This window comes from Brienomyrus brachyistius, unplaced genomic scaffold (genome assembly GCF_023856365.1).
Source record: "Brienomyrus brachyistius isolate T26 unplaced genomic scaffold, BBRACH_0.4 scaffold77, whole genome shotgun sequence".
NCBI lineage: Eukaryota > Metazoa > Chordata > Actinopteri > Osteoglossiformes > Mormyridae > Brienomyrus > Brienomyrus brachyistius.
The window spans coordinates 465,001-480,832 of NW_026042352.1; the positions used below are offsets into that span (position 1 = coordinate 465,001).

Genomic DNA, 15,832 nt, shown 5'->3' on the forward strand with positions numbered 1-15,832 from the left:
CTAATGAAAATGCTTGAAATTGACTCTAATCTGCATTTTAAATTGGAAACTCCCACTTTGACTTTGACCCTCTTTCATCATTCAGTTGACTAAAATGTCATGCAGAATTTTTTTTGACACTTAAATACTAAAGGAAGCGAGGAATTGAATCCTTGAATCAAAAGAATTAGGTCCAGAAACGATTACTGGAGAATTGTAAAAACCCTAACCCTAACCCTAATCCTAGCCCTATCCCTAACCGGAGAGTTGTAAAATTTTATCTAATGAAAATTCTTAAAATTGACTCTAATCTGCATTTTAAATTGGAAACTCCCACTTGGACTTTGACCTTTTTCCATCGTTCAGTTCATAAAGATATTCTGAGGCAGATCATTCTTGACAAGTACATGCTACAGAAAGTCTGTAATTTATTCCTTGAATCAAAAACTTTTGATCCAGGAAAGATTAGCAGAGAAGTGTGATTTTTTTCTCCAATGACAATGCTTGAAATGGACTCTAATCTGCATATTAAATTGGAAACTCCCACTTGGACTTTGACCCTCTTTCATCATTCAGTTGACTAAAATATCATGCAGAATTTTTTTTGACACTTAAATGCTAAAGGAAGCGAGGATTTAATCCTTGAATCAATAGAATTAGGTCCAGAAAAGATTACTGGAGAATTGTAAAAACCCTAACCCTAATCCTAGCCCTAAACCTAACTGGAGAGTTGTAAAATTTTATCTAATGAAAATTCTTAAAATTGACTCTAATCTGCATTTTAAATTGGAAACTCCCACTTGGACTTTGACCTTTTTCCATCGTTCAGTTCATGAAGATATTCTGAGACAGATCATTTTTGACAAGTACATGCTAAGGAAAGTCTGTAATTTATTCCTTGAATCAAAAACTTTTGATCCAGGAAAGATTAGCAGAGAAGTGTGATTTTTTTCTCCAATGACAATGCTTGAAATTGACTCTAATCTGCATTTTAAATTGGAAACTCCCACTTGGACTTTGACCTTTTTCCATCGTTCAGTTCATGAAGATATTCTGAGACAGATCATTTTTGACAAGTACATGCTAAGGAAAGTCTGTAATTTATACCTTGAATCAAAAACTTTTGATCCAGGAAAGATTAGCAGAGAAGTGTGATTTTTTTTCTCCAATGACAATGCTTGAAATTGACTCTAATCTGCATTTTAAATTGGAAACTCCCACTTTGACCCTCTTTCATCATTCAGTTGACTAAAATATCATGCAGAATTTTTTTTGACACTTGAATGCTAAAGGAAGCGAGGATTTAATCCTTGAATCAAAAGAATTAGGTCCAGAAAAGATTACTGAAGAATTGTAAAAACCCTAATCCTAATCCTAGCCCTAACCCTAACCGGAGAGTTGTAAAATTTTATCTAATGAAAATTCTTAAAATTGACTCTAACCTGCATTTTAAATTGGAAACTCCCACTTGGACTTTGACCTTTTTCCATCGTTCAGTTCATGAAGAAATTCTGAGACAGATCATTTTTGACAAGTACATGCTAAGGAAAGTCTGTAATTTATTCCTTGAATCAAAAACTTTTGATCCAGGAAAGATTAGCAGAGAAGTGTGATTTTTTTTCTCCAATGACAATGCTTGAAATTGACTCTAATCTGCATTTTAAATTGGAAACTCCCACTTGGACTTTGACCTTTTTCCATCGTTCAGTTTATGAAGATATTCTGAGACAGATCATTTTTGACAAGTACATGCTAAGGAAAGTCTGTAATTTATTCCTTGAATCAAAAACTTTTTATCCAGGAAAGATTAGCAGAGAAGTGTGATTTTTTTTCTCCAATGACAATGCTTGAAATTGACTCTAATCTGCATTTTAAATTGGAAACTCCCACTTGGACTTTGACCCTCTTTCATCATTCAGTTGACTAAAATATCATGCAGAATTTTTTTTGACACTTAAATGCTAAAGGAAGCGAGGATTTAATCCTTGAATCAAAAGAATTAGGTCCAGAAAAGATTACTGGAGAATTGTAAAAACCCTAACCCTAACCCTAACCCTAACCTGAGAGTTGTAAAATTTTATCTAATGAAAATGCTTGAAATTGACTCTAATCTGCATTTTAAATTGGAAACTCCCACTTTGACTTTGACCCTCTTTCATCATTCAGTTGACTAAAATGTCATGCAGAATTTTTTTTGACACTTAAATACTAAAGGAAGCGAGGAATTGAATCCTTGAATCAAAAGAATTAGGTCCAGAAACGATTACTGGAGAATTGTAAAAACCCTAACCCTAACCCTAATCCTAGCCCTATCCCTAACCGGAGAGTTGTAAAATTTTATCTAATGAAAATTCTTAAAATTGACTCTAATCTGCATTTTAAATTGGAAACTCCCACTTGGACTTTGACCTTTTTCCATCGTTCAGTTCATAAAGATATTCTGAGGCAGATCATTCTTGACAAGTACATGCTACAGAAAGTCTGTAATTTATTCCTTGAATCAAAAAATTTTGATCCAGGAAAGATTAGCAGAGAAGTGTGATTTTTTTCTCCAATGACAATGCTTGAAATGGACTCTAATCTGCATATTAAATTGGAAACTCCCACTTGGACTTTGACCCTCTTTCATCATTCAGTTGACTAAAATATCATGCAGAATTTTTTTTGACACTTAAATGCTAAAGGAAGCGAGGATTTAATCCTTGAATCAATAGAATTAGGTCCAGAAAAGATTACTGGAGAATTGTAAAAACCCTAACCCTAATCCTAGCCCTAAACCTAACTGGAGAGTTGTAAAATTTTATCTAATGAAAATTCTTAAAATTGACTCTAATCTGCATTTTAAATTGGAAACTCCCACTTGGACTTTGACCTTTTTCCATCGTTCAGTTCATGAAGATATTCTGAGACAGATCATTTTTGACAAGTACATGCTAAGGAAAGTCTGTAATTTATTCCTTGAATCAAAAACTTTTGATCCAGGAAAGATTAGCAGAGAAGTGTGATTTTTTTCTCCAATGACAATGCTTGAAATTGACTCTAATCTGCATTTTAAATTGGAAACTCCCACTTGGACTTTGACCTTTTTCCATCGTTCAGTTCATGAAGATATTCTGAGACAGATCATTTTTGACAAGTACATGCTAAGGAAAGTCTGTAATTTATACCTTGAATCAAAAACTTTTGATCCAGGAAAGATTAGCAGAGAAGTCTGATTTTTTTTCTCCAATGACAATGCTTGAAATTGACTCTAATCTGCATTTTAAATTGGAAACTCCCACTTTGACCCTCTTTCATCATTCAGTTGACTAAAATATCATGCAGAATTTTTTTTGACACTTGAATGCTAAAGGAAGCGAGGATTTAATCCTTGAATCAAAAGAATTAGGTCCAGAAAAGATTACTGAAGAATTGTAAAAACCCTAATCCTAATCCTAGCCCTAACCCTAACCGGAGAGTTGTAAAATTTTATCTAATGAAAATTCTTAAAATTGACTCTAACCTGCATTTTAAATTGGAAACTCCCACTTGGACTTTGACCTTTTTCCATCGTTCAGTTCATGAAGAAATTCTGAGACAGATCATTTTTGACAAGTACATGCTAAGGAAAGTCTGTAATTTATTCCTTGAATCAAAAACTTTTGATCCAGGAAAGATTAGCAGAGAAGTGTGATTTTTTTTCTCCAATGACAATGCTTGAAATTGACTCTAATCTGCATTTTAAATTGGAAACTCCCACTTGGACTTTGACCTTTTTCCATCGTTCAGTTTATGAAGATATTCTGAGACAGATCATTTTTGACAAGTACATGCTAAGGAAAGTCTGTAATTTATTCCTTGAATCAAAAACTTTTTATCCAGGAAAGATTAGCAGAGAAGTGTGATTTTTTTTCTCCAATGACAATGCTTGAAATTGACTCTAATCTGCATTTTAAATTGGAAACTCCCACTTGGACTTTGACCCTCTTTCATCATTCAGTTGACTAAAATATCATGCAGAATTTTTTTTGACACTTAAATGCTAAAGGAAGCGAGGATTTAATCCTTGAATCAAAAGAATTAGGTCCAGAAAAGATTACTGGAGAATTGTAAAAACCCTAACCCTAACCCTAACCCTAACCTGAGAGTTGTAAAATTTTATCTAATGAAAATGCTTGAAATTGACTCTAATCTGCATTTTAAATTGGAAACTCCCACTTTGACTTTGACCCTCTTTCATCATTCAGTTGACTAAAATGTCATGCAGAATTTTTTTTGACACTTAAATACTAAAGGAAGCGAGGAATTGAATCCTTGAATCAAAAGAATTAGGTCCAGAAACGATTACTGGAGAATTGTAAAAACCCTAACCCTAACCCTAATCCTAGCCCTATCCCTAACCGGAGAGTTGTAAAATTTTATCTAATGAAAATTCTTAAAATTGACTCTAATCTGCATTTTAAATTGGAAACTCCCACTTGGACTTTGACCTTTTTCCATCGTTCAGTTCATAAAGATATTCTGAGGCAGATCATTCTTGACAAGTACATGCTACAGAAAGTCTGTAATTTATTCCTTGAATCAAAAACTTTTGATCCAGGAAAGATTACCAGAGAAGTGTGATTTTTTTCTCCAATGACAATGCTTGAAATGGACTCTAATCTGCATATTAAATTGGAAACTCCCACTTGGACTTTGACCCTCTTTCATCATTCAGTTGACTAAAATATCATGCAGAATTTTTTTTGACACTTAAATGCTAAAGGAAGCGAGGATTTAATCCTTGAATCAATAGAATTAGGTCCAGAAAAGATTACTGGAGAATTGTAAAAACCCTAACCCTAATCCTAGCCCTAAACCTAACTGGAGAGTTGTAAAATTTTATCTAATGAAAATTCTTAAAATTGACTCTAATCTGCATTTTAAATTGGAAACTCCCACTTGGACTTTGACCTTTTTCCATCGTTCAGTTCATGAAGATATTCTGAGACAGATCATTTTTGACAAGTACATGCTACAGAAAGTCTGTAATTTATTCCTTGAATCAAAAACTTTTGATCCAGGAAAGATTACCAGAGAAGTGTGATTTTTTTCTCCAATGACAATGCTTGAAATGGACTCTAATCTGCATATTAAATTGGAAACTCCCACTTGGACTTTGACCCTCTTTCATCATTCAGTTGACTAAAATATCATGCAGAATTTTTTTTGACACTTAAATACTAAAGGAAGCGAGGAATTGAATCCTTGAATCAAAAGAATTAGGTCCAGAAACTATTACTGGAGAATTGTAAAAACCCTAACCCTAACCCTAATCCTAGCCCTAACCCTAACCGGAGAGTTGTAAAATTTTATCTAATGAAAATTCTTAAAATTGACTCTAATCTGCATTTCAAATTGGAAACTCCCACTTGGACTTTGACCTTTTTCCATCGTTCAGTTCATGAAGATATTCTGAGATAGATCATTTTTGACAAGTACATGCTACAGAAAGTCTGTAATTTATTCCTTGAATCAAAAACTTTTGATCCAGGAAAGATTACCAGAGAAGTGTGATTTTTTTCTCCAATGACAATGCTTGAAATGGACTCTAATCTGCATTTAAAATTGGAAACTCCCACTTGGACTTTGACCCTCTTTCATCATTCAGTTGACTAAAATATCATGCAGAATTTTTTTTGACACTTAAATGCTAAAGGAAGCGAGGATTTAATCCTTGAATCAAAAGAATTAGGTCCAGAAAAGATTACTGGAGAATTGTAAAAACCCTAACCCTAATCCTAACCCTAACCCTAACCTGAGAGTTGTAAAATTTTATCAAATGAAAATGCTTGAAATTGACTCTAATCTGCATTTTAAATTGGAAACTCCCACTTTGACTTTGACCCTCTTTCATCATTCAGTTGACTAAAATATCATGCAGAATATTTTTTGACACTTAAATGCTAAAGGAAGCGAGGAATTGAATCCTTGAATCAAAAGAATTAGGTCCAGAAAAGATTACTGGAGAATTGTAAAAACCCTAACCCTAATCCTAGCCCAAACCCTAACCGGAGAGTTGTAAAATTTTATCTAATGAAAATTCTTAAAATTGACTCTAATCTGCATTTTAAATTGGAAACTCCCACTTGGACTTTGACCTTTTTCCATCGTTCAGTTCATGAAGATATTCTGAGGCAGATCATTCTTGACAAGTACATGCTACAGAAAGTCTGTATTTTATTCCTTGAATCAAAAACTTTTGATCCAGGAAAGATTACCAGAGAAGTGTGATTTTTTTCTCCAATGACAATGCTTGAAATGTACTCTAATCTGCATTTTAAATTGGAAACTCCAACTTGGACTTTGACCCTCTTTCATCATTCAGTTGACTAAAATATCATGCAGAATTTTTTTGACACTTAAATACTAAAGGAAGCGAGGATTTAATCCTTGAATCAAAATAATTAGGTCCAGAAAAGATTACTGGAGAATTGTAAAAACCCTAACCCTAATCCTAACCCTAACCCTAACCTGAGAGTTGTAAAATTTTATCTAATGAAAATGCTTGAAATTGATTCTAATCTGCATTTTAAATTGGAAACTCCCACTTTGACTTTGACCCTCTTTCATCATACAGTTGACTAAAATATCATGCAGAATTTTTTTTGACACTTAAATGCTAAAGAAAGCGAGGAATTGAATCCTTGAATCAAAAGAATTAGGTCCAGAAAAGATTACTGGAGAATTGTAAAAACCCTAACCCTAATCCTAGCCCTAACCCTAACCGGAGAGTTGTAAAATTTTATCTAATGAAAATTCTTAAAATTGACTTGAAGGGAAGCGTGGAATTTTGTCCTTGAATCAAAAAAATTTCATCCTGAAAAGATTACCCAAGAATTGTAAATTTTTCTCTCCAATGAACATGCTTGAAATTGAGTCTCATCTGTATTTTAAAATGGACACATCCTCTTGTACTTTCACCTTGTTTCATTTTTCATTTGACAAAGTCATTCTGAGGCAGAAAATTTTTGACACCTAATTGTTAAGTTACATTTGAGAGAAATATTTCGCAGCACGTCAGCTGTCTTCATATTTATGTTCTGGCAGAATATAGGGCCAGGGCATAGGCATTGCTTTGCCACCGACATGAGGAAAGCTCATACCGCTTCCACACCTATATATTCTTTCATCTGTTGGTAAATCTGTGCTTGCTATGGCAACACATATACTAAAATTGGAACGATACAGAGAAGATTAGCATGGCCCCTGCGCAAAGGATGAAATTTTTTTGATTCAAGGACAAAATTCCACGCTTCCCTTCAAGTCAATTTTAAGAATTTTCATTAGATAAAATTTTACAACTCTCCGGTTAGGGTTAGGGCTAGGATTAGGGTTAGGGTTTTTACAATTCTCCAGTAATCTTTTCAGGACCTAATTCTTTTGATTCAAGGATTAAATTCCTCGCTTCCTTTAGCATTTAAGTGTCAAAAAAAATTCTGCATGATATTTTAGTCAACTGAATGATGAAAGAGGGTCAAAGTCAAAGTGGGAGTTTCCAATTTAAAATGCAGATTAGAGTACATTTCAAGCATTGTCATTGGAGAAAAAAAATCACACTTCTCTGGTAATCTTTCCTGGATCAAAAGTTTTTGATTCAAGGAATAAAATACAGACTTTCTGTAGCATGTACTTGTCAAAAATGATCTGTCTCAGAATATCTTCATGAACTGAACGATGGAAAAAGGTCAAAGTCCAAGTGGGAGTTTCCAATTTAAAATGCAGATTAGAGTCAATTTCAAGCATTTTCATTAGATAAAATTTTACAACTCTCAGGTTAGGGTTAGGGTTAGGATTAGGGTTAGGGTTTTTAAAATTCTCCAGTAATCTTTTCTGGACCTAATTATTTTGATTCAAGGATTAAATCCTCGCTTCCTTTAGCATTTAAGTGTCAAAAAAAATTCTGCATGATATTTTAGTCAACTGAATGATGAAAGAGGGTCAAAGTCCAAGTGGGAGTTTCCAATTTAAAATGCAGATTAGAGTACATTTCAAGCATTGTCATTGGAGAAAAAAAATCACACTTCTCTGGTAATCTTTCCTGGATCAAAAGTTTTTGATTCAAGGAATAAAATACAGACTTTCTGTAGCATGTACTTGTCAAAAATGATCTGTCTCAGAATATCTTCATGAACTGAACGATGGAAAAAGGTCAAAGTCCAAGTGGGAGTTTCCAATTTAAAATGCAGATTAGAGTCAATTTTAAGAATTTTCATTAGATAAAATTTTACAACTCTCCGGTTAGGGTTAGGGCTAGGATTAGGGTTAGGGTTTTTACAATTCTCCAGTAATCTTTTCTGGACCTAATTCTTTTGATTCAAGGATTCAATTCCTCGCTTCCTTTAGCATTTAAGTGTCAAAAAAAATTCTGCATGATATTTTAGTCAACTGAATGATGAAAGAGGGTCAAAGTCAAAGTGGGAGTTTCCAATTTAAAATGCAGATTAGAGTCAATTTCAAGCATTTTCATTTGATAAAATTTTACAACTCTCAGGTTAGGGTTAGGGTTAGGATTAGGGTTAGGGTTTTTACAATTCTCCAGTAATCTTTTCTGGACCTAATTCTTTTGATTCAAGGATTAAATCCTCGCTTCCTTTAGCATTTAAGTGTCAAAAAAAATTCTGCATGATATTTTAGTCAACGGAATGATGAAAGAGGGTCAAAGTCCAAGTGGGAGTTTCCAATTTAAAATGCAGATTAGAGTCAATTTCAAGCATTGTCATTGGAGAAAAAAAATCACACTTCTCTGCTAATCTTTCCTGGATCAAAAGTTTTTGATTCAAGGAATAAATTACAGACTATCCTTAGCATGTACTTGTCAAAAATGATCTGTCTCAGAATATCTTCATGAACTGAACGATGGAAAAAGGTCAAAGTCCAAGTGGGAGTTTCCAATTTAAAATGCAGATTAGAGTCAATTTTAAGAATTTTCATTAGATAAAATTTTACAACTCTCCAGTTAGGGTTAGGGCTAGGATTACGGTTAGGGTTTTTACAATTCTCCAGTAATCTTTTCTGGACCTAATTCTATTGATTCAAGGATTAAATCCTCGCTTCCTTTAGCATTTAAGTGTCAAAAAAAATTCTGCATGATATTTTAGTCAACTGAATGATGAAAGAGGGTCAAAGTCCAAGTGGGAGTTTCCAATTTAAAATGCAGATTAGAGTCAATTTCAAGCATTGTCATTGGAGAAAAAAAAATCACACTTCTCTGGTAATCTTTCCTGGATCAAAAGTTTTTGATTCAAGGAATAAATTACAGACTTTCTGTAGCATGTACTTGTCAAAAATGATCTGTCTCAGAATATCTTCATGAACTGAACGATGGAAAAAGGTCAAAGTCCAAGTGGGAGTTTCCAATTTAAAATGCAGATTAGATTCAATTTTAAGAATTTTCATTAGATAAAATTTTACAACTCTCCGGTTAGGGTTAGGGCTAGGAATAGGGTTAGGGTTTTTACAATTCTCCAGTAATCTTTTCAGGACCTAATTCTTTTGATTCAAGGATTAAATTCCTCGCTTCCTTTAGCATTTAAGTGTCAAAAAAAATTCTGCATGATATTTTAGTCAACTGAATGATGAAAGACGGTCAAAGTCCAAGTGGGAGTTTCCAATTTAAAATGCAGATTAGAGTCAATTTCAAGCATTGTCATTGGAGAAAAAAATCACACTTCTCTGGTAATCTTTCCTGGATCAAAAGTTTTTGATTCAAGGAATAAATTACAGACTTTCTGTAGCATGAACTTGTCAAAAATGATCTGTCTCAGAATATCTTCATGAACTGAACGATGGAAAAAGGTCAAAGTCCAAGTGGGAGTTTCCAATTTAAAATGCAGATTAGAGTCAATTTTAAGAATTTTCATTAGATAAAATTTTACAACTCTCCGGTTAGGGTTAGGGCTAGGATTAGGGTTAGGGTTTTTACAATTCTCCAGTAATCTTTTCTGGACCTAATTATTTTGATTCAAGGATTCAATTCCTCGCTTCCTTTAGTATTTAAGTGTCAAAAAAAATTCTGCATGACATTTTAGTCAACTGAATGATGAAAGAGGGTCAAAGTCAAAGTGGGAGTTTCCAATTTAAAATGCAGATTATAGTCAATTTCAAGCATTTTCATTAGATAAAATTTTACAACTCTCAGGTTAGGGTTAGGATTAGGGTTAGGGTTTTTACAATTCTCCAGTAATCTTTTCTGGACCTAATTCTTTTGATTCAAGGATTAAATCCTCGCTTCCTTTAGCATTTAAGTGTCAAAAGAAATTCTGCATGATATTTTAGTCAACTGAATGATGAAAGAGGGTCAAAGTCCAAGTGGGAGTTTCCAATTTAAAATGCAGATTAGAGTCAATTTCAAGCATTGTCATTGGAGAAAAAAAATCACACTTCTCTGCTTATCTTTCCTGGATCAAAAGTTTTTGATTCAAGGAATAAATTACAGACTTTCTGTAGCATGTACTTGTCAAAAATGATCTGTCTCAGAATATCTTCATGAACTGAACGATGGAAAAAGGTCAAAGTCCAAGTGGGAGTTTCCAATTTAAAATGCAGATTAGATTCAATTTTAAGAATTTTCATTAGATAAAATTTTACAACTCTCCGGTTAGGGTTAGGGCTAGGATTAGGGTTAGGGTTTTTACAATTCTCCAGTAATCTTTTCAGGACCTAATTCTTTTGATTCAAGGATTAAATTCCTCGCTTCCTTTAGCATTTAAGTGTCAAAAAAAATTCTGCATGATATTTTAGTCAACTGAATGATGAAAGAGGGTCAAAGTCCAAGTGGGAGTTTCCAATTTAAAATGCAGATTAGAGTCGATTTCAAGCATTGTCATTGGAGAAAAAAAATCACACTTCTCTGGTAATCTTTCCTGGATCAAAAGTTTTTGATTCAAGGACTAAATTACACAAATTCCTCGCTTCCTTTAGCATTTAAGTGTCAAAAAAAATTCTGCATGATATTTTAGTCAACTGAATGATGAAAGAGGGTCAAAGTCAAAGTGGGAGTTTCCAATTTAAAATGCAGATTAGAGTCAATTTCAAGCATTTTCATTTGATAAAATTTTACAACTCTCAGGTTAGGGTTAGGGTTAGGATTAGGGTTAGGGTTTTTACAATTCTCCAGTAATCTTTTCTGGACCTAATTCTTTTGATTCAAGGATTAAATCCTCGCTTCCTTTAGCATTTAAGTGTCAAAAAAAATTCTGCATGATATTTTAGTCAACTGAATGATGAAAGAGGGTCAAAGTCCAAGTGGGAGTTTCCAATTTAAAATGCAGATTACAGTCAATTTCCAGCATTTTCATTAGATAAAATTTTACAACTCTCCGGTTAGGGTTAGGGCTAGGATTAGGGTTAGGGTTTTTACAATTCTCCAGTAATCTTTTCTGGACCTAATTCTTTTGATTCAAGGATTAAATCCTCGCTTCCTTTAACATGTAAGTGTCAAAAAAAATTCTGCATGATATTTTAGTCAACTGAATGATGAAAGACGGTCAAAGTCCAAGTGGGAGTTTCCAATTTAAAATGCAGATTAGAGTCAATTTCAAGCATTGTCATTGGAGAAAAAAATCACACTTCTCTGGTAATCTTTCCTGGATCAAAAGTTTTTGATTCAAGGAATAAATTACAGACTTTCTGTAGCATGAACTTGTCAAAAATGATCTGTCTCAGAATATCTTCATGAACTGAACGATGGAAAAAGGTCAAAGTCCAAGTGGGAGTTTCCAATTTAAAATGCAGATTAGAGTCAATTTTAAGAATTTTCATTAGATAAAATTTTACAACTCTCCGGTTAGGGTTAGGGCTAGGATTAGGGTTAGGGTTTTTACAATTCTCCAGTAATCTTTTCTGGACCTAATTATTTTGATTCAAGGATTCAATTCCTCGCTTCCTTTAGTATTTAAGTGTCAAAAAAAATTCTGCATGACATTTTAGTCAACTGAATGATGAAAGAGGGTCAAAGTCAAAGTGGGAGTTTCCAATTTAAAATGCAGATTATAGTCAATTTCAAGCATTTTCATTAGATAAAATTTTACAACTCTCAGGTTAGGGTTAGGATTAGGGTTAGGGTTTTTACAATTCTCCAGTAATCTTTTCTGGACCTAATTCTTTTGATTCAAGGATTAAATCCTCGCTTCCTTTAGCATTTAAGTGTCAAAAGAAATTCTGCATGATATTTTAGTCAACTGAATGATGAAAGAGGGTCAAAGTCCAAGTGGGAGTTTCCAATTTAAAATGCAGATTAGAGTCAATTTCAAGCATTGTCATTGGAGAAAAAAAATCACACTTCTCTGCTTATCTTTCCTGGATCAAAAGTTTTTGATTCAAGGAATAAATTACAGACTTTCTTTAGCATGTACTTGTCAAAAAAGATCTGTCTCAGAATATCTTCATGAACTGAACGATGGAAAAAGGTCAAAGTCCAAGTGGGAGTTTCCAATTTAAAATGGAGATTAGAGTCAATTTTAAGAATTTTCATTAGATAAAATTTTACAACTCTCCGGTTAGGGTTAGGGCTAGGATTAGGGTTAGGGTTTTTACAATTCTCCAGTAATCTTTTCTGGAACTAATTCTTTTGATTCAAGGATTCAATTCCTCGCTTCCTTTAGCATTTAAGTGTCAAAAAAATTCTGCATGATATTTTAGTCAACTGAATGATGAAAGAGGGTCAAAGTCAAAGTGGGAGTTTCCAATTTAAAATGCAGATTAGAGTCAATTTCAAGCATTGTCATTGGAGAAAAAAAATCACACTTCTCTGGTAATCTTTCCTGGATCAAAAGTTTTTGATTCAAGGAATAAATTACAGACTTTCTTTAGCATGTACTTGTCAAAAATGATATGTCTCAGAATATCTTCATGAACTGAACGATGGAAAAAGGTCAAAGTCCAAGTGGGAGTTTCCAATTTAAAATGCAGATTAGAGTCAATTTCAAGCATTGTCATTGGAGAAAAAAAATCACACTTCTCTGGTAATCTTTCCTGGATCAAAAGTTTTTGATTCAAGGAATAAATTACAGACTTTCTTTAGCATGTACTTGTCAAAAATGATCTGTCTCAGAATATCTTCATGAACTGAACGATGGAAAAAGGTCAAAGTCCAAGTGGGAGTTTCCAATTTAAAATGCAGATTAGAGTCAATTTTAAGAATTTTCATTAGATAAAATTTTACAACTCTCCAGTTAGGGTTAGGGCTAGGATTACGGTTAGGGTTTTTACAATTCTCCAGTAATCTTTTCTGGACCTAATTCTATTGATTCAAGGATTAAATCCTCGCTTCCTTTAGCATTTAAGTGTCAAAAAAAATTCTGCATGATATTTTAGTCAACTGAATGATGAAAGAGGGTCAAAGTCCAAGTGGGAGTTTCCAATTTAATATGCAGATTAGAGTCCATTTCAAGCATTGTCATTGGAGAAAAAAATCACACTTCTCTGGTAATCTTTCCTGGATCAAAAGTTTTTGATTCAAGGAATAAATTGCAGACTTTCTGTAGCATGTACTTGTCAAAAATGATCTGTCTCAGAATATCTTCATGAACTGAACGATGGAAAAAGGTCAAAGTCCAAGTGGGAGTTTCCAATTTAAAATGCAGTTTAGAGTCAATTTTAAGAATTTTCATTAGATAAAATTTTACAACTCTCCAGTTAGGGTTAGGGCTAGGATTACGGTTAGGGTTTTTACAATTCTCCAGTAATCTTTTCTGGACCTAATTCTATTGATTCAAGGATTCAATTCCTCGCTTCCTTTAGTATTTAAGTGTCAAAAAAAATTCTGCATGACATTTTAGTCAACTGAATGATGAAAGAGGGTCAAAGTCAAAGTGGGAGTTTCCAATTTAAAATGCAGATTAGAGTCAATTTCAAGCATTTTCATTAGATAAAATTTTACAACTCTCAGGTTAGGGTTAGGGTTAGGATTAGGGTTAGGGTTTTTACAATTCTCCAGTAATCTTTTCTGGACCTAATTCTTTTGATTCAAGGATTAAATCCTCGCTTCCTTTAGCATTTAAGTGTCAAAAGAAATTCTGCATATTTTAGTCAACTGAATGATGAAAGAGGGTCAAAGTCCAAGTGGGAGTTTCCAATTTAAAATGCAGATTACAGTCAATTTCCAGCATTTTCATTAGATAAAATTTTACAACTCTCCGGTTAGGGTTAGGGCTAGGATTAGGGTTAGGGTTTTTACAATTCTCCAGTAATCTTTTCTGGACCTAATTCTTTTGATTCAAGGATTAAATCCTCGCTTCCTTTAACATTTAAGTGTCAAAAAAAATTCTGCATGATATTTTAGTCAACTGAATGATGAAAGAGGGTCAAAGTCCAAGTGGGAGTTTCCAATTTAAAATGCAGATTAGAGTCAATTTCAAGCATTGTCATTGGAGAAAAAAATCACACTTCTCTGGTAATCTTTCCTGGATCAAAAGTTTTTGATTCAAGGAATAAATTACAGACTTTCTGTAGCATGTACTTGTCAAAAATGATCTGTCTCAGAATATCTTCATGAACTGAACGATGGAAAAAGGTCAAAGTCCAAGTGGGAGTTTCCAATTTAAAATGCAGATTAGAGTCAATTTTAAGAATTTTCATTAGATAAAATTTTACAACTCTCCAGTTAGGGTTAGGGCTAGGATTAGGGTTAGGGTTTTTACAATTCTCCAGTAATCTTTTCTGGACCTAATTCTATTGATTCAAGGATTCAATTCCTCACTTCCTTTAGTATTTAAGTGTCAAAAAAAATTCTGCATGACATTTTAGTCAACTGAATGATGAAAGAGGGTCAAAGTCAAAGTGGGAGTTTCCAATTTAAAATGCAGATTAGAGTCAATTTCAAGCATTTTCATTAGATAAAATTTTACAACTCTCAGGTTAGGGTTAGGGTTAGGATTAGGGTTAGGGTTTTTACAATTCTCCAGTAATCTTTTCTGGACCTAATTCTTTTGATTCAAGGATTAAATCCTCGCTTTCTTTAGCATTTAAGTGTCAAAAAAAATTCTGCATGATATTTTAGTCAACTGAATGATGAAAGAGGGTCAAAGTCCAAGTGGGAGTTTCCAATTTAAAATGCAGATTACAGTCAATTTCCAGCATTTTCATTAGATAAAATTTTACAACTCTCCGGTTAGGGTTAGGGCTAGGATTAGGGTTAGGGTTTTTACAATTCTCCAGTAATCTTTTCTGGACCTAATTCTTTTGATTCAAGGATTAAATCCTCGCTTCCTTTAACATTTAAGTGTCAAAAAAAATTCTGCATGATATTTTAGTCAACTGAATGATGAAAGACGGTCAAAGTCCAAGTGGGAGTTTCCAATTTAAAATGCAGATTAGAGTCAATTTCAAGCATTGTCATTGGAGAAAAAAATCACACTTCTCTGGTAATCTTTCCTGGATCAAAAGTTTTTGATTCAAGGAATAAATTACAGACTTTCTGTAGCATGAACTTGTCAAAAATGATCTGTCTCAGAATATCTTCATGAACTGAACGATGGAAAAAGGTCAAAGTCCAAGTGGGAGTTTCCAATTTAAAATGCAGATTAGAGTCAATTTTAAGAATTTTCATTAGATAAAATTTTACAACTCTCCGGTTAGGGTTAGGGCTAGGATTAGGGTTAGGGTTTTTACAATTCTCCAGTAATCTTTTCTGGACCTAATTATTTTGATTCAAGGATTCAATTCCTCGCTTCCTTTAGTATTTAAGTGTCAAAAAAAATTCTGCATGACATTTTAGTCAACTGAATGATGAAAGAGGGTCAAAGTCAAAGTGGGAGTTTCCAATTTAAAATGCAGATTATAGTCAATTTCAAGCATTTTCATTAGATAAAATTTTACAACTCTCAGGTTAGGG

At 33.4% G+C, this 15,832-nt stretch overlaps 1 non-coding gene across 1 annotated transcript; it reads left to right on the plus strand.

The window, feature by feature from the left end:
- Positions 1–7,144: 7,144 nt before the first annotated feature.
- LOC125726827 (U6 spliceosomal RNA) lies at positions 7,145–7,250 on the plus strand. Its single transcript, XR_007388433.1, has one exon. It is a non-coding gene; the product is annotated as a U6 spliceosomal RNA (small nuclear RNA).
- Positions 7,251–15,832: the final 8,582 nt, after the last annotated feature.